The sequence below is a fragment of the Nyctereutes procyonoides genome, unplaced genomic scaffold (assembly GCF_905146905.1).
Source record: "Nyctereutes procyonoides isolate TBG_1078 unplaced genomic scaffold, NYPRO_anot_genome, whole genome shotgun sequence".
NCBI classification, from domain to species: domain Eukaryota; kingdom Metazoa; phylum Chordata; class Mammalia; order Carnivora; family Canidae; genus Nyctereutes; species Nyctereutes procyonoides.
Genome location: NW_026575131.1, coordinates 17,672,185 through 17,691,561, shown reverse-complemented (window position 1 = coordinate 17,691,561; position 19,377 = coordinate 17,672,185).

Below are 19,377 nucleotides of genomic sequence, written 5' to 3'. Positions count from 1 at the left end.
GAGAAAGTGTACATGTGCACATAAGCAGGGGGAGCGGGAGGCCAAGAGAGAAGCAGGAAGAAGGGGAAGCAAGCTCCCTGCTGAGCAGGGATTCCTGAAGAGATCTTGATTCCAGGACCCTGGGATCATGACCTGAGCTGAAGGCAGACGCTTAACTGACTAAGCCACCCAAGCCCTTCAAACAGATCTTCTTTCTAAAGCCTTCTACCTGTACATGTAGAAACACCTGTGTGACTGTTCTAGTTAATGTTGAGTGCCATAATATATTACTGAAAGTGGTTTAGACATCCATTTCCCACACTTTTATAATCCATTGTTGAAAAAAATCTTTCAATAGACACGGCTGTCTCAGTAGCCTCTGGAGCAACACAAACCTGATATTTTCTAATCCAAGGTTATTTTTCAGGTCATCAATTCTATTTCCAAACATCTGACAGACCCTGGTGTTCTTAATTAGAATGGTGGCACATCTATCGATCATTATCTTTATGACTTCAATTTTCTCCTCAACTTGTAACAAGTTCAGAAGCAGGCTTTCGCAGACCTTGTCTCTTGCTCTCTGAATCGCATCTACCAGAACTTGCTAAGCCAGGCTGACATCATTTGATAAGTAAAACACGTATCCTTAGATGTTGAATCAAAAATAGGATGGTTTACCTCCAAGGAAGGGACCTGGAGGGCAAAATGGTAAATTGTGATTTCACTCTCTGTTTCCCTCTCCAGATCTCTCTCTCCCTCTCTGTCTTCACATAAAGCCTCACACTTAACAAAATACAAAATATGAATATGAATAGAATTACATTTCACTATCTCTGTTGCTAGTCTTTAAATGGTATAGGGAACACAAATATGTGACTTTTGTAAGTAACACCCTCTAAACAGTGCCATGGATGAGAATACAAGAAAAAGAACTACAAAATTCGTCCAAGTGTATTTTCTGCTGGTTTGGTGCTATGAGAAAGCTTCATATAACGTCTCCTCTCCTTTCCAGTCTTCTCTCCCATGATTCACAACATATGCTGTTTTAGTAGAACCTGTGCAAGAAAATGGGTTGAGAGAGTCAACACAGTGGGTATTCTGGGATGGAATAGTTGGAATTCAAAATGCCATTCTTGTCCATTTCTTCATGCGTTATAACCTGTCTAGAATATCTTTTCTTCTCATTTTTAGTCCTTTTTATCAGATTATGTTCAGCTTGCATAGACTAACTATAGAACTTATTTTTTTTAAATGTCAGATAAGATAATATTTTTTTCTAAGGCTAGCACTAATCTAATTAATTATTTAATTAATTTCAGTTAATTAGTTAATTAATTATGCCAGGTATTTGCCCTCTCAACACAAATTTGGTTAACCATCATACTCTCTGACCCAGATCCCTGTAGCAGTTTTCTCCTGAGCAAGAAAAACCCCAACTATTCCATCCCAGAATCCCCATTGTGTTGATTCCCTCAGCCCACTTTCTTGCCACATAGAGAAAGATCTCAGAGTTTATTTCATTTTCATACTTGGACTTGTCATATTTTTCCATGAATGTTTCTACCCTTGTGTTAATCAGGATTCTTTCAGTTACAGGTAATGGAAAACACAAACAAGCTCAAAGTAAGAAAAAGGAATTTATTTATTTACGAAGTAGAAGGAGATGATGCCAGGTAATGAGCAGAATGAAAGGAAGAGATTGAAGGCCTTAAAGAACTGAAAATGAGGGCTCTGTGCTTCCAGGTACTGTCTATATGTATCTGTCTTCCATTTGGCAGCTGTCTCTCCAGCTCGGCAAAGCTCTTTCCATCCAGAGAGCATCACAGTTGCTAGAAGCACCAATTTAGAAACCAGAAAAAAGTCAGTGTCTCATTGTATGGTCATCTGGGGAAGGCATCTGATTGGCTCTGCCCTGACTCATGTACTCACTTCTTGCACCAGTTACAGTTTCCTGGGGTTGAAAAACTGTTAGATTGAAGAACCCTATATAATTCTTTCTTCTATAGGTTTAAAATGGTCAAATGTAAGCAAGTGTTTTTTGTTTTTTGTTTTACTCCTCTTCTGAATGAGGATCAGGTCTGGATCATACACTACTCTTGGGGCCAGGTGCTTTTACTGTGACCTGAAGAATGAGATGAGAATACTGTTAGCCAACAAATGTAGTTGTTACATGCTTTCAATAAAAAAGATTTTATATGCTTCAGTAACTTAAGGCCAATAATACAATCTTTGTTATATGAAGACCAAAATCATGAAATATACATGGTGTAATATAAACCTTTTACTAATCTGAGGTTATTTTATGGGTCGTAAGTTCTATTTCTAAGCATCTGAAAGGCTCTGGTGCTCCTAGTTGGAATGATAGAGGCAGTTCTATACTTATTTTTTCTTTTTACTAAAATGGATTTTAATTATGTTTAATATGCTAAATTTCATATCATATATATCATTTCTCATCTAATTCTCAAGTAATTGAGACTAATATTCTGAAATCTCTCCTATCTTCTTATACAAAACCATTACTCTGTATTAAAAGATGAGTGCTTATTTATTTAGGATCATATGACAGGAGATATACAGGTATGAGACTGATATTATTCCTCTGGGCTTTGCAAGTTTAAAGAATACAGGTCAATAGCAACTTTATTCCATTGGAGCACAATTATTTATGGTTGAACCTTGTGAAATGCCAATATCCAACCATTTTTGACTGACCGAACTGGCAGTTTCATATGGTTCAAACTGTGAATCCATGAAAGAAATTTTTACCAAATCCAGCAAACTTGGCTTCATGCAGGATGCAATTCAGTGTCATTCTTGATATAGGTCTCAAGTGGTATAGGAGAATCCCCCTGAAATATATTTAACTTACTTGTTTCCCCCCAATTTTAAGAACAGCAGCTTGTTGCTGTGGTATCATGGACCCAAGTAGAGCTATAAGTGGACAAAGGACAATTTTCCATTGCAGTCTAGATATACATGTGGGTCACAGGAAAACTCCCAGATCTCCATAAAGGAGCTCAGGCCATGACAATTTTGTTCATTGTTTTGTACTCAGCACTGAATACTGAACCCAGAACAAAATAGGCAATTAGTACAGTAACATTAAGTGAATGGAATGAAAATAAATATAAGTGATGTTTTGAATGCACTTTGAAGTAATTATTTTGATGGAAAAAAAATGCCCTATGGAAAAAAAATGCCCTAAGTATATGGACCGTTTCATTGGTTAGTTATGTGCCGTTTCACTGACAGCTTTGGTGAACAAATTGTGAGACAACACACCATGCTGACTTGTGAAATATGAAACAAATAAGTAAAAAAAAAATAAGCAAAACCGGGACTGGTGATATCTACTTCATGTTAAAAGATGAAAGTGAGAACTATAAGGGTTAACTAATTTGCCTAAGTTCACACAGCTAGTTAGGATGAAACATATAGACTCAGGACTCATGAATCCCATTCTGATGGTCATGCCATATTTTAATTAAAAGAGAAAAATAAAATCTGTATCTCTCATTCATTGTCACATTATAGTAAACCCTTAAGTGGATTTAACTGAATTAGATGCAACATACCAAGTCAGTACATACCCCAGAAAAAACATTTTCCTTTGGAAAGGCTGTATAATGTTTCTGAACATTCTTTTTATTTTTTAGATTTATTTATTTATTTATTTATTCATGATAGACACAGAGGGGGAGAGAGAGAGAGAGAGAGAGAGAGAGAGAGAGAGAGAGGCAGAGACACAGGCAGAGGGAGAAGCAGGCTCCATGCAGAGAGCCTGACACGGAACTCGATCCCGGGGACTCCAGGATCGCGCCCTGGGCCAAAGGCAGGTGCCAAACCACTGAGCCACCCAGGGATCCCCTGAATATTCATTTTAGAAAGAACCTTACACCTTTCATTACTTCTCTACACCGAGTAACACTGAAGAAGGCAGAGTGTTTTTTCTATCCTGATTACTTTCTATAAGTTTAATTTATTCAATTTTTGTTACTAGACATGCACAGGGATTAAAACTTTTATTGACTCTTATTTTTTCAGTAAGTAATTGTTGAGAATCTGCTGTGTGACTAGACAACACTAGTGCTATAGATGCAAAGGTGAGCAAGACACCATAATGCTTTCCAATTTGAAACCTATATGCTACTGAAGGACACATACACACATACAATCAAAGGCCAACAAGCTTACTGATTGCATATTCTGAAAATTAAGAAAATTAAGAGGTTGCTAAGGTAGAGAATAATGAGGATATGGAAGAAACAGGGAAACCAATGTAGATATATCAAGAACGTACACTATGATAGGTTACATGTAATAATGAGAAGGAATCATTGAGTTTGAAGATGTGAGCATCCACACAGGGGGAAAAAAAGACAGTATGTGTAAAGGCCCTGAGATGGGAAAGAAGTTTAAAAAAAAAAAAAAAAAAACAAGAAAAAATGCAAGGACACCAGAGGGCTTGAGTGCCATCTGAGCAGGGCAAATGGGGAAGAACAACTTACTTGTTTAGGTTAGAGCTTGCGCTTATTTCTACCAGGAATATTTCTCTTTCTCTTCTTTGGTGCTTCTTTATTATCTGACTTGTGTTTTAAAAAGACAGAGACAGTCTTCCCTGGGTCTCCTGCTCTCTTACATGTCTTGCTGGCAATGCGAAGGTTACTAGCTTTTACAGCACATCTCAAGTATTTCTCAGGGTTATTTATTCAGCCGGTAACCTTGAGAGATGAGGCTACATCTTGACTGGACACTGAACAGGCTTGCTTACCATTTACTATAAAAATGATGGATTTCTCCAAGCTAAGTGTTCTCGGCTATGACACAAACCCACTGTGTGTAGCACCCGGCACATTGCCCGCCATAGGACTTGGTGGTAGAGGTAACTGGCACAAATATGCTGATGCTCGTGCTCCTTGCTGTGCTTTGAGTAATAAAGTCATTTGTCTCTGACTCAGGAGTCTTTTGCGTTAGCCAGCATCCATGAATGGGAAAGGGTCGCAGTAGCTTAGAGGCAGTGTGAAAATCAAGTCCCTGACCTGACAATATGTTTTTTTAACTCCTCAACAATTTGAGGGAAATAACAGAAAGATAGGACTTGTCTTTTGAAGAGCGTAAGCTAGAGATTTGACGGAATATAGACATTAGCTTTTAGTGTGATTTTTAATGAGGAAGAACATCTGAGAATATTATTAGTGTTTAGTTACCATCTGTGAAGAGGTGCAAAATATCATTTGATTACTTTCATAGGGATATGATATATTATTTTTAGGAAAAAAAGAATTTCTATGCTCTGTGAGTGATTTCCATCTTGAATTTATAATACAAATAAGTACTTTAGTTTTGTTATATACCCACTAGAGACTCTTCTGTTTTGCTGAAGTATCTGTATATAAATGCATTCTTTTCTAAGATGCTGTGATCTCTATAGTTTTTATCTTTTTCGTAATAATGTATCAAAATACATAAATTTCTAAGAAGTCTGTTTCATTCATGTGATGATTGGACATTATGATACTGTATTTCGTTTAAAGTTGCTGTGTTTAACGCCTTGTGTTGAACTCTTAAAAATTCTCTGAAACTGGAACTGCAAGGGAATGAGTAATTTATTCAGGTTGCTGCCAGAGGAAACACTCTTGAAAGGAGTGTCTTCTCAAACCCAGTCATAAGAGATCTTTTTCAGGGGAAGGACAAGAAAGCAATCACACCCTCGCTGCACATTTGGTGGGCTTTGGTGAAACAGGTGCCTCACGTGTACAGAAAGGAGAGAGTTGTTGTGGTTTGGTCTGCGTCTACCCTTTGCATCCTGTTCTTGCGGAGGTTGACTTGAAGGAATTTAGAAAGAGGCTGTTTGTCTAGGAATATAAAATTGTAGTACTTGAGCTAATTTTTTACAACACGTTCACTTCTGCTCAAGATTCTTTTGAAGGTTGAAGAAAGGACCGACATCATGTTTCTTAAATGTATCCCTTAATATTACAGATGTTGTGGCCAGATTGTCAATAAAGCTTATTTTAAAAAATAAATTCAACTTCTATGTGACTGTAGTTATTAAATATCTTACAAGAGATATTTTGAAGCTCCCTTTGTGAACTCTTACATGAATGAGCATTTCACTGATAAACTGTGGAAAGGTGATTTATTCTACCTCAAACTTAGAGTCTAAATATAATCATTTCATTATTGGTAACAAATCACCTTCAGAGCGTTTACAGTTAGAATATTTCCTCACAATCTGGCATTAAATGTTGAATGCAACTTTCAGTTCTCTCTCTTTTTACCATGTTGCAATGAACCTGAAGGTTAATTTCCTTCCCATCTGCCTTTATGCCTTTTTCTGTCGATCTTATGCTTTTTCTCCCCCTTTTATGTTCCATGAGAATATATTTTTTCCACTCCAAACCCTTTTCTCTTTTCCACTTACAGAATTGGGCAGTGGATTTTCAGTAAGATGCCACACTAAAGGATCACACTTCCATTAACGGAATGTAGAATCTCTCACTTCCAGTTAATCAACTGATTTTATAATTTGAATTTTTGTTTTGAAGGAGCTATTTTTTTCTCCTGTAGCACTTTGAAAGTACTGGAGAACCTATATGAATTAATCATTCTAAGTGATATTCACACTACCTAGGCATTTTTTTTAATAATGAAGTTATATTATGACTTTTTCCTCCACTGAGACTTTGTCAGTACTAACTATATATGACATAATAGTATGTGCATCTGAATCTATTCAAGGAGACAGGCAGGGTTTTTTTTCTTTTTTTTTTTTTTTTTTGAGACAGGCAGTTGATGACAGCATTTTAAAATTCCAATTGGAGTTACGATCAATTTGAAGAAAAACTTGGGTATCTGATGGGATGTGTGCTGGGTTTATATGACAGTTCAATTGTCCTCTGTCAAATTGTAAGCAGTGTGCTTGATGCATAGGTTCATGGACAGTCTCACCTGTTGACTCTAATCTTAACTTCTTAATCTCTGATCTGTGAGCTTGGTCAAATACCTAAGCCTCATTTTCTCACCTTCAAAATGAGAACTGTAATACCCAGATCAGAGGATTGTTGTAATGATAGGTAATAATTGCTTAATAAACTCTATTGCTGTATTGTTACTATAACTGATGCAGAGCCAAGGTAAAGTAATCATTCATTGACCAAACTCAGATGGCTCTGTTGAAATGGCAGGATTAATTATGGCCTACATCTTACACACATAATGCCTTAATCACCCTATTTAAGCCCTAATAATGAGCATCTAAATATATGTTATCTTGGCCTCAATTTAGATTGTAGCAGCGTATGGATTATATAGATCTTTGATATTTTTAATTCGTTCATCTTAGTGCATCGAATACTTTCAAACTTCTTAAAAGAATTTTGTGTTGTGTAGATCTGCTGTTTTTGTTCTGTGCTTCACACCTGACATTAGTACCTGTCAAAATATGTTTTTGGCATTTTGTTTTCACATATATGGAAGAAAAAAGTTTTTGGCATTTTGTTTTCACATATGTGGAAGAAAAAAGTTCATATTCTTGCTTTTTTTAAGCTATTGATGTTTCTTCTACCTACTTTCAAATATTGCATTGTTATAAAATGTTTTCTTTATGTTTTAAAGACAGAATACATAAGGACAGTGGCAACATGGAGTCATGGAAAAAGACTACAAGTTGCAGTTGAGATCTGGAGTCACAGTCTAGTTTCTCTGCTCCTTGGTCATGAGGTCTGGGATTAATCATTTACACCTGAGGAATATCAATTTCCTTATTTATAACCTAAGGATAGTAATACTCTCATAGGTTTATAGCGAAGATTGATGGAAGAAAAAATAATATTGCAAATAGCAGAATATACATATAAATGTCAATTGTTGCTACGAAAGTGACTTAAATCCTAATAATTTAAAGTAAGTTGCTTGTGGGACAACTGGGTGGCTTAGCAGCTGAGTGTCTGCCTTTGGCTCAGGGCGTGAAACCAGTTCCGGGATCGAGTCCCGCATTGGGCTCCCTGTGAGGATCCTGCTTCTCCCTCTGCCTGTGTCTCCGTCTCTCCCTGTGTCTCTCATGAATAAATAAATAAAATCTTTAAAAATACATACATACATACATACATACATACATACATACAGAAAATTTCTGGTAAACATGTAACATAATCTTGGGGGTTTTGTTTTTAAAGTAAGTACTTTGTGTCTTTATGTTTGTTATTACCTATGTTTCTTAATCTTTAGATGTGTCCGCTTACATTAATATTAATTTTTAAAGTGTGAGATTGGTATCTCACATGCATTAGAATGATTACTTAAAAAACAGAAAATAACAGGTACTGGTGAAGTATAGAGACATTAGAACGGTTGTGTACTGTTAATGGGAATATAAAATGGTAAGCTGCTATGGAAGGCAGCTCAAAAAATTAGTCGTTCCTCAAAAAATTAACAATAGCATTACCATGTGATCCATCAAATTTACTTCTGTGTATGTACTCGGAGTAATTGAAAGCCAGGTCTCTAAAAGATATCTGTACATTAGTGTTAATAGCAGCATTATTCATAATAGCCAAAAGGTGGAAGCATCCCAAGTGTCTACTGACAAATCATTGCATAAACAATTTCCATCCTCAAAAAGAAAAGAAATTCTGGCACATGCTATAAACATAGATGAACCTCTGGGCCCTTATGCCAAGTGACATAAACCAGTCCAAAAAAAGAGAAATACTGTTTGATTCTATTCATTAAAGATACCTGAGGTAGTCAAATTTACAGAAACAAGAAATAGGATAGAGGTTGCTAGTGGCTTGGGAGAGTAGGAATGGGGAGTTCTTCTTTAATGTATACAGAGGTTCAGTTTTTCAAATGAAAAGAGTCCTAGAGATTGGTTTGAGTATAAATGTACTCTACACTACTGAACTATAACATACAAATGATTAAGGTACAAATGTTACATTTTATGTTACGCATATTAAACGTGTATGCTCCCCAGGTTTCTCTATGAAAGCCAAATTGGTGGTTGTTTGACTGAAAGCTATGTAGCCAAATAGCATAGCCTGGTATTTAAAAGTGCTGAGGTTGGGTGGGCTATCAGGCAAACCTGCCTTGTTATGGACCTGAGGAGTTTCTAACTCTGGAGTAGATAACTCTAAAATTGAGTAACTGCATCTTTAAACTGGGTCGAATTAATGCATTAGCTTCAGTCATGCTGTTTTGAAGTTTAAAGGATATATTGTTCTAAAGCACAGCAAGGTATCTGTATTTGCTAGGGTTGTCACAAAAAAAAAAAATACCATATTTTCCCAGAGTTCTAGAGGCTAGAAGCCCAAGACCAAGGTGTTGACAGATTTGGTCTCTTTAGAAACGTTCTCATTGGCTTATAGATGGGTGCCTTGTCCCTGTGTCCTCACATCGTCTTTCCTTTGTTTATACATGTGTATAGCTCTAAACATCCTCTTCTTAAAAAGACACCAGCCATATTGAATTAGTGCCTACTCTAAGTACCTTATTTTAACTTAATTCTGAGGCCTTATCTTCAAATGTGGTTAAATTCTGAGGTACTGGAAGTTACACTTCAAAATACAAATTTTGAGGACCAGAGTTTAGCCTATAACAGTATCTCATACATCTTAAGTGTAGAATAAACTTAAACTGGTCTGAATTAGTTATTTTCATAGATAGATGCTTTTAGTGTGCATATAAAATATGATATTCCTCTTGTAATTCATATGATTTGAAAATGAAATGTGATATAGATAAGGTCATTCATTCAGCAAAATGGGACTCATCAATCAATTGAATAGATGAGAGTCTACTTGGATAAAGTTAGGGAATTAAAGTATGGTTCATGCTTTCTGGAAACTAGAAATAAATGTCATTACTTTAATGGAGATATTTACTCTTTATTTTATACATTGTTCTGTTTGATGCTCATAAGAACCTCGTTAGGTAGATGTGGGCCTATGTTTTATGTCTTAAGGTTATATATTTATTTCTGTTGCATCTGGTACTGGAAATGAATTGTGACAGTTTTAAAAATGTACCCCTGTATCATTTTAAAATAGAAGTAAGTGAGAGAGTCTTGGCAATAATCCAAGGGCAAAAACATACACAAAATACTGAGAAATCTGGATTTAGGGGACAAAATGAGCATGTGTCTTTAACATCCCCTTCTGTTCCAGTTCCCTTGGAATAAAATGTGTGTGTGTGTGTGTGTGTGTGTGTATTTATAAAAGTTTCATAAGTAAATGAAACATAGGAGACAGATACAAATTGACAGAGACACAGGAACAAAGGAAAAAAAAGGCAAAATTTATAAGAGGGATGAGTCCTTTCTATGGACTAGTAAGGTTTGGAGTGCTTCAGGTTTAAAATCAGTGGAGTAGGAAGGAAAATTGAGTGTTTTTTTGAGAGATTATTTGGGCGACTACCTTTATGATGTTTGGGGTTAGGGACCCTGAGCCTTCCTCAGTCTCTGCTGGTTGTTCAGAGCTGGAACCCGGCCTGTGGATCAGATAGCTCATAATTTCAGAAGGAACAGGTGTTCTATCTGCAGTAGACAAGCTACTGGTACAACCCATCAAGAAGCCTATTCTGCTCGTTTTCTGAAGTTGCTGAGGGTAGGCTCTTATAATCATAATCAGTCTCTCAGATTGCAATGTTGAACAGTCAGCAGATAATTTTTACTTATTTTAGGAGTTCTCACCACCCAAGAAAAGAGAGAGAGTGGGAGGGTGGGAATGGAAGAATTAAAAAAAAAATGATGAAATGGTCTCTGAGTGATCGGGAGGATTAGCATCCTTATCTCAACAACAGACTGGAAAAATAATGTATTTAATTTTTTAAATCCAGTAAATAGTTATAATAATAATAAAACTAAAAATGTTTGCTGAATATAGAATGGACACAACTACAGAGGAAATTAAAGAATGAGAAAAGGAAACCCGGGGATTTTCTGAAAATGTATTTCCGCAGCTGAGAGACAGAAAGATAATTGATATAAGAGGACCGATCTAGAACTTTCAATGAGATGAAGAGTGGACAGTAGGAATGATGATGAAAAAATTCCTCATTGGAAACCAGAAGGATGGATGAAATTAAAAGTACCCATTTTTTAATCACTCTGGTGCAAGTCCAGAGTTCTAGAATTAAAAACAAAAAAGTTAAAAGGCAAGCAGCGAGGAATAAAAACAGAACAAAGCAAAACAAATTACCTACAAAGAAATGAAAATCCAAATGACGTCACCATTGTTTTCAGTAACAATGAATGTAAGAGAATGATGAGAAGAATGGAAAATCCAGAATTTCCTCTGCCAAACTAAGATTCAAGTGTGAGTTTTTTTTTTTAATTATACAAGGACCCTGAATTTTAACACACGTGAAAAAGCTACTCAAGGGCATGTTCCAGAAAAGAGAGAGAGAGAGAGAGAGAATTTAGAAGCTTGGTTACAAGAAATTTGAGTAGGTAAAGAATCCAGTAAAACTTCCTTATGGTTAATTCTAAAATGTATTGCTGCAGAAGAAAAAAAAAGTATGCACATGTGAAGATGAATATCAAGTCTGAGCTAGAAAAAGTAGGAGGGATAGTCATAAAAATAAGAAGGGAAAAGAGAATATAAATTGGTATGGAAGAGGTTTAAAAATAAGTAAATGCTTTTTTACCAAAATCCCCAAGTTTCTAGACAATATTTTGTGCAAAAACAGATCAGGGATATATAGAGCCTACCTTGTTTTTTAAAGACTTGCGTTAGGAAGAAATGTAGGGAGTGACCATGAATTAGAAGCTGGTAGACCAGTTCTTAACATCACAAGTTCTCTTTAATATGAACAGATTCCGGATACACTACCCTAAAGTATGACACTTGAGATTATGGAATTTGTTAGGCTAAAGAAGTTTGATATAACGGCAGAAGTAGGAAGGTCATTCTGACCTTTCCCCTGCTGTTCTATCTTGAAATAAGTCAGAAGACTGTCAAGTGAGAGTTGTTCTCTCTATATACCCAGAGGAAAGGAACATCTTTATCTCCAAAGACAAAGGGATGCTGAGAAAAATCCTAACAGGCTTTACTGAAGTTCTCCCAGTTGATTTCTTACCTCATAATCTTTAACTTGTATTCCTTCATGACTGTCTACTCCTCATCAAGCCTCGATAAAAATACTCATCTGTTTTCCTGTGTCACATAAAATTTAGATTAAATAAATTTGTATACTTTCTCTCCTCTTTTCTTCTTTATCTGTGTTTGTCAGTTTAATTTTCAGACCCAGCCAGAGCCTCAAGAGGGTCAAGGAAAACTTTTTCCTTCCCTATATATACATGATCTTAACCCACAGACCTCCGTGTTCAAAAAGCTTCTCCAAATTGCTTTTATAGTGGAGAAAGGACTTTTACTCATGAAGTGAACACATTTTTCAAAGGCTATTCGGAAGGAAAGCACTGATAATGCTCACTTGAAAAGAAGACAGATCCATTTGAAAGCTCAAGGAATCAGAGAATTTATTCAGAAGTCAGAGGGGAATTTTACATTGAAAATCTGTAAAGGAGTCCTGATGTTTTTCAAGGGAGTAAATCATTGAGACTTTTTTTTTGTTTCTTAAGTTTTAAGTCCAAGAACATGGAGTTCTCTTATATGTGAAGTTCTTATAATTATGAGGAGGAAAAGTCTCATCAAAATGTCTCTTAATTGACTGAAGTAGTAGCAAGCCTGTAAGAATGACTATTCTGAAGAATAAATGGAAAAGTCATTCACAAATTTGCTCCTAAACCATGCATAGGCTAAAGTAAGTTAAATACTTTAAATTATTAAAAAAATATATTTTTACATTATATAAACAATGTGGAGCAAAGAAACAGCAGAATATTCATAAGTGGGATGATAGGATAAATTTCAGTGCACCTATACCATAAAATAATATGCACACATTTTATGATAAGATAGACCTGTATATACTATCATAGAAGAATGCCCAAGATATAAAATTTAAAATATCAAGGAAAAATATAGAGTATTTTAAATTTATATCTTGATTTAACAGTGTACATACATTTAAATATACACATAAATGTAAATTAACACATTAAAAGTATTACCTCAGAGGAGAAGAAATGGGGTATGTGTGTGTGTGCATGTGTATGTATCTGTGTGCATATGTGCATGTATATGCATATGTGTGTCGTGTGTGTACATGTGTGCATGTTTATGTGTGTTTTGTATGCCCGTGTTTGTGTCTGTGTATAAAAAATTAAGGGTAATTGATACATTAAATTCTATATATTTCTGTATTTTGTTAATATTTTGAAATCAGAATGGCCTTATCTCTTTATGATGAAGACTTAAACTTAATAAGATAACCGGAAATCATGTCAAAGTATTTCATCTTCACAGAAAGATAAAGACACTGAGTCTCAGGCTTACCAAGCTCTTTGTAAAGTCAGAAAAATGGACTATCATATGAATTCAAGCCTAGGTTTTTGGAACCCACAATCTCCTCTGTTTAAACTGATGTGTTTATTTCTAAATATTATAAATTACACATGGGGATATTCTGATTTTAAACCTACCTGGCACATAGACTTCATACATAAATCACAAAGCAAAACAAAACACATACACAAAGAAGGCACAAATAAAGGTCACTCACTATTAAATCACTTAAGGAAAACTAATGTGAAAATTATTAGGTATATGCTTCAAAGTCTATCGTTTGTACTCATTTATATACTATAAAATAGTTTTAAATTAATGTTACATATACAGATTTATATATTTCTAATTTTTAACATGTGTCCGTATACATGTGTATATGTATATATTTTATGTATATACACACATATGCACATATTCCACGTTTACAGAATAAAAGTCCAAATATACATTATGGCTTTTTAAGCATAGTATATAAAATATTTCCCCATACACTAAACAGTCGTATAAAGGCTCCTTGAATATCTGTGTATTACTTTATCTTTTGTGTGGATGCAGCAGAACTTAGTTAACCAATTCATTATTCCGAGGAATTTTTGCATTGTGTTAGCTCTGTATATTTCCTTGCAGCAAGTGTCTAGAAATGGAATTTCTTAGTCAGAACTCATACCTGTAAGTCTTTTGATAGATCTCATGGAACTACTCTTCAGAAAGTTTTTACCATGGCCGGTTAATAAGCAGGCTCCTTTCTCTTTCCCCGAACAACACTAGTTAATCAAAATAAATTTTATTACTGTTAAAAGTTCCCAATACAATAAGTACAAAATGCTATTTTTCTGCCTTTCAGACTCCACCATTTAGTGCCATTTAGTGCCAGTTGTGAAATGTCTGACAGAATGCATAAATCTCTGGGCAAGTCTTTACTGTCAAAGCAAGTAGGTTTTCAAACTTTCAAAGTATCCACTTAGAAGTAGGTCATCCGGGAAGAACTCCTAAGTGCCAGTTATATTCCAGGGTAACCCAGATAACAACTGAAGTCACTCACTTTGTCCTTTGAGATGCAAATAAAATTAGTTCAAACCTGTCTTGCTATCCCTAGGAAGTATAATATTCCCTCTAAGAAGTCTGAATCCCAAGGAGCATATGCTTTCATGTAACCTTGCACTCTGATTTCTGGCTCCATCTGCGCCTCCCCGTTTCGCAGTGCACCTGCAGAGTTGTACTGTCCTCTCTGCATTATTGATGAAACAGGGACCACACTCTTAACACGACTCACGCCGTCCAGTGGCATGCGTAAAGGGGACCTTCTAGGTGGGAATTAGAGAGTTTACACCCCAGTTCTACCCAACAGATGACATTTATAAATTATGAATTTATGAAATGAATAGAAATGAAGTATTAGCTATCTCCATTCTTAAAAGCCATTTCAGTAGCACAGGAGGCATATCTCATTGTCCTTTCTCCCGAGGACGGCACCTGCTGACGTGCATCTCAGACCTTCGGTCCTTCTCTCCGTCCTGCAGTCTCTTTGCATCTCTGCTTCTTCTCGCTCAGCACTCCCCCACCAAACCCAGTTAATTTCTCTTGCGGAATTGCTTAATGGTAGCTTTTCTCTCTCCACGCCATTCAGCTGGAACCCAGGAGACTTCACCTTCATAAGTAACGTGCCCATTCGAGAATGTTCCTAGACAAAGACCATTTTCTCCCAGATAGGAATATTATCATTAGCACTTAAAAGAACATCTCACAGCTTCAAAAATACAGTGTCAGGAAGGCTTGGTTATATGAAGGGGAACAAAATTGGATTTGTGCACTCCAGGCTGTCCAAATGCAGCATCTCTTTTCTAGGCTTGTTCAGGATCCAGATATTCTTGCTTGGCCTCTGGCCACCTGCTGGCTTTAATTATCATGTGTGATCCTGACCTGCCCATATCTCAGAGGAAATCTGAAAGGTGGACACAGTGGGTATATGTTTTACTCAAGAACCACAGCTTAAATCTCTTGATAGCTCTGTGAACTCCTACATTTTGCTGTCTCATACACAGTGTCCTGGCTGGTACAATGTTCTACTACCATTCTTGACCTAATATGATGCCACAGATCTTCTATGCCAATCCAATATTAAGTTCATCCAATATGAGTTCTGTCTTTATCCTACTTGGCATTCAGGATGAGTATGTATCTAAGGCATTTTCTTAGGGACAGAAACCCAACTCAAATTACCCTAAGAGTAAAAAAAAAAAAAGAGAGAGAGAGAGGGAGGGAGGGAGGGAGAAGAATTTATTGAGTAATGTCTTGGGAAGCCTAGTGGTAGAACTGACTTCAGGGAATCCAGAGATTAAAACCCAGCCCTCTCTCCCTCCCTCCCTCCCTCCCTCTCCCTCCCTCCCTCCCTCTCCCTCCCTCCCTCCCTCCCTCCCTCTTCCTTCCTTCCTTCCTTCCTTCCTTCCTTCCTTCCTTCCTTCCTTCCTTTTACTTTCCTCTTTTTCCCTCTCCCCTGAGAAAAACTGTTTCCACTGTTTATCTCTCCCTTACTGCCAGCCCTCACAAATGAAGTGCTGTAGAAGAGCTTGCTGGCTGTAAGAGATACTATACAGACTATGCAGACTAAGTCAGTATGGAATCATGGAAAAGAATCCTCATGTAGTGGTTAAAACACTGGGTTCTAATTCTAGTTTCGGTTCAAGTTAGCTATAAGTCATCAAGAGGTTTTCTTAATTTCTGTGTATTTCCAGGACTTGGATTCTTCATCAATCCAGTAGTACACAGTATGGTTTATTAGAGTTGTCCAAGGGGCTTATGAAAAGCAGGTGCTTGAGCTGTTCAGCAAATCCACTGAATCACAATCTCAGAGGAGAGGGTTCCAGACTCTGTGAATACCATGGATGCTAATATGCTATTGGATTTGGGAAACACAGAAATGGGCCATATGTTTTGGAAGTTTTCTCCGAGATATAAAATGTATGACACTAGGAAGCTGTAGGAGGACCAGATCCAGGTACATACTACATGGTATTTTGCGAGTTGATCATAAAAAAAACCACAATATCATTATAAATAGTTACACAAGAATCATATGTTCCAATTAGACTTGACATTTCTCTGAGATGAAATAAAATGGAAGTTCTAAAAAGATCACAGAAAAACCTTTTCAAACATGCAGGAAACGTGGCATGCATGCACTCTTCATATATCACCAACAAAAAGATGAATCGGAAACTTGTGTGAAAATAACAGGTAGTGATGATAGATTAATTAAATATAGATCTTAGGATATGCCACTATGGGAATTTTGGTGACAAAACACAAGACAAATGCATAATAATAGCATGATTTACTAGGTAAAGAGAGAGAAATTAAGTAGGTCTCATTACTCTGAATAGCGGTTGTGACACTTTTCAGGTCAGCAAGATTCTTGCTGCCCTTTATATTCAGCATAATAACCATAACTTAAAAGATAATCACATTGTGACCGCTGTTGGATGCTTCTTGATTCTAGATGACTCCATTAATGGAAGCTTCTCTTCCTAGATTGATTTAAGGGAAATCTGGAATAGTTTTATACCCAGGTCTGTTTAGGCAGAGAGTCCTACAATACCTTAGTCATTAATTAGTTCATTCATTTTATGAGAGAAACAAACACCTTATTCCATGTGAAAATTTACACTATGTATTAGTCAGGAGTTTTACAGTTACAGACAAAAATATGCAACTCAAATGAACTTATGAAGAAATAAAAAGAAAGAAAAAAGAAGAAGGGGCTATCTTATTAGTATAGATAATTGCAAGTCTGAGGGTCCGCTTCAGGTCAGCTGGGTCTAGAGTTCAGATGCTGTCATTAAGACTTTGCCTATCTTGGCTTTATTGGTCTCATCTCAGCTTCATTGTCAATACAAGCTTTCTCCATTTGGCAGAGCTAGATGGTAGCTGGCAACTCAAATAATTATAATTATCTAATAATACTGAGAATAGTTTATCAAGTATCTACTATGTTCTAAGTACTCTACATGAATTAACACCTTTATCCTTGCAATAGCTCTGGGAGATGACCTGTCACTGACCCATTTTAGAGATGTGAAGACTGTCATATAGAAGTAATTTACCTAAGTTAGTGAGTATTGGAAATGGGGTTCTAATTCAGGCAGTCTGACACCAGAGCCCAGGACCAGTTGCACTTGGTTGAGGGGGAGAAGATTGGGTCTACTCTAAGGTTGTGACCAAACATGATCATTATAAAATAGGAAGTGAGAGGGTGGTTTTTCCAAAAGGAAGTGATGATGGAGAGACCAACCGAAGGACTAAGATATTTTTTTTCTTTTGGTAATTGAACAATATTATGTAATTTAAAAATGAATTTGGCTTTTGCCGTCTTGATTTCCTCCTTTGTAAATCATGAATGATCCCGGGTTGTTATCAATATGAGTTAATATATATTTTGCCAATAGTAACCCAGTATAAGATATCATTTAAATAAAACTAGCTTCCATTACTAAGGAGTATGTCCCAACATAAAAAAAAATTGCATTTGGTTGAAGGACCAAAGAATTGGAATTAATCTAAAAGTTGGGAAAGTCTGTGAGACAAACTAATTTTGGGGAGGAAGAAATGTAGTAGTCAACGAGATTGTTAGAATAAAGGAAGCAACAGTAATGGGAAAGTAAATGAATCTATCTTGTGAAGGTCATTTGGTTCTTCTACCTTCTAGCAGTTCAGCTAAGTTTTTGAAAAGACACTTTTGATTTAAAAGCATGGAACAAATACATAGGTGTTCAGGTCTTCAGGAAGATGAGAGAGCTGCAAGATAAAAGAAAGTAAGAAATAATTTGAACATCTTACTTTAGAACATCTTAAATTTACTTGCTTTGTTGTTCAGCCACACACAGGCAGAATCAGTTCATGCACATACACAAACACACTTTTTTGGTGAAAGCATCAGAAGTGAATGTTTCTTTACATCATATTCAAGACTGAAGGCATCTTTTGGGTGATGAAATCCTTTTTCTTTTGGCAAAGCCAATCTTTGTATCTTCTCTGTGCTTCTCTCTTTTAATCTATTTAAAAAATAGATTCCAAGTCACAACAAAACTCACCTGAAAACAATGAGAGGCTAAAAAGCAAAGCAAAACAAAACAAACAAGATGGGAGTCAAGCTATACAATTCAACATCAGAAAAAGAGTAGAAATGGACACCTCTCCCCAATATTTGTGTTTTACCACACTTAGCTGGTTGCAAAGGCCAAACTGTCTTTGATAAAATCGTAAACTTTTTTATGAGGGACATATATGACAAGAGCAATCATTTTTGCTTTCACTGCTAAGCAATATTTTAGAATAAGATTTAAAGAATGACCATAAAGAAAAATGTAAACCCTTCTTCCTTCAGCAACATATTGCAACTTACTGGTGTAATATAATAGATGGAGGATTTTTATTTTGGGGAAATATTTTCATAGATTTTTCCATTACTTTTTGGGATGGTCCCTTTCTGAGTACTTTGGGTACAATTTAATGAGAGACTTTCATGGTAATGAATAGAGTGGCTTAGAGTAGGGAATTTTTTTGTTAGCATATTTAAGAAGTGTTCTCAGGAATCCATCATCCTTTGGAACTATATTATATATTAGAGTACTATCCATATAGATGTGTTTTTTAAAAAGTAAATATCTTAATCTTAAAAAAGCACACTGTCTTTGATATATAATCTGTAGAAAGACACTTCAGTGTGATTAGTTCCCCCGGGAATAATATTTTTCTAAGTGTTACCTAGATGAGATTGATCACATTTTAACCAGGTTTCTAGTCTACTAAGGAGTTTTTACTCCTCTCTAGGGATCTTTCCTCATCTTTGCATTTTTGCTATGATAAGAGATGGGATTAGGCTGATTCTTGTTAAAGCAAAATAAAATCTGATTAGAGAAATATAAAAGCAGTAGATTGAAGTGTTTTTGAAACTAGATATAAATATATGCTTTCAAGTAAATTGGTGGAA